Raw genomic sequence first — 310 nt, 5'->3', positions numbered from 1 at the left:
AAACTAGAAAAAATTAAATTTAAACAGTGTGAACAGTTTTTAGCAAAGATGATTTTGTTCAAATTGGTGACACACAGATATTTTTTTTTCTTATAACAAAGCTAACAGTGCGCTAAAGTAAACGGCTTGTCTTTATACATTGTACTATAGAACCCGACTTATCGTTAAGAAAAGACAGACGTTAAATGTAAACCAGTTCGGCGAATACATTGAATTGTTATCGGTTCACTTCACACATGGTAAAAACTTTAAATTGTAAATACGCGCAATATAAACCGTCCATATCACCAATGTATATACACAGACCCTG

Source organism: Pecten maximus, chromosome 2 (assembly GCF_902652985.1).
Source record: "Pecten maximus chromosome 2, xPecMax1.1, whole genome shotgun sequence".
In the NCBI taxonomy this organism is placed as follows: Eukaryota; Metazoa; Mollusca; class Bivalvia; order Pectinida; family Pectinidae; genus Pecten; species Pecten maximus.
This window is presented reverse-complemented; position numbering follows the sequence as displayed.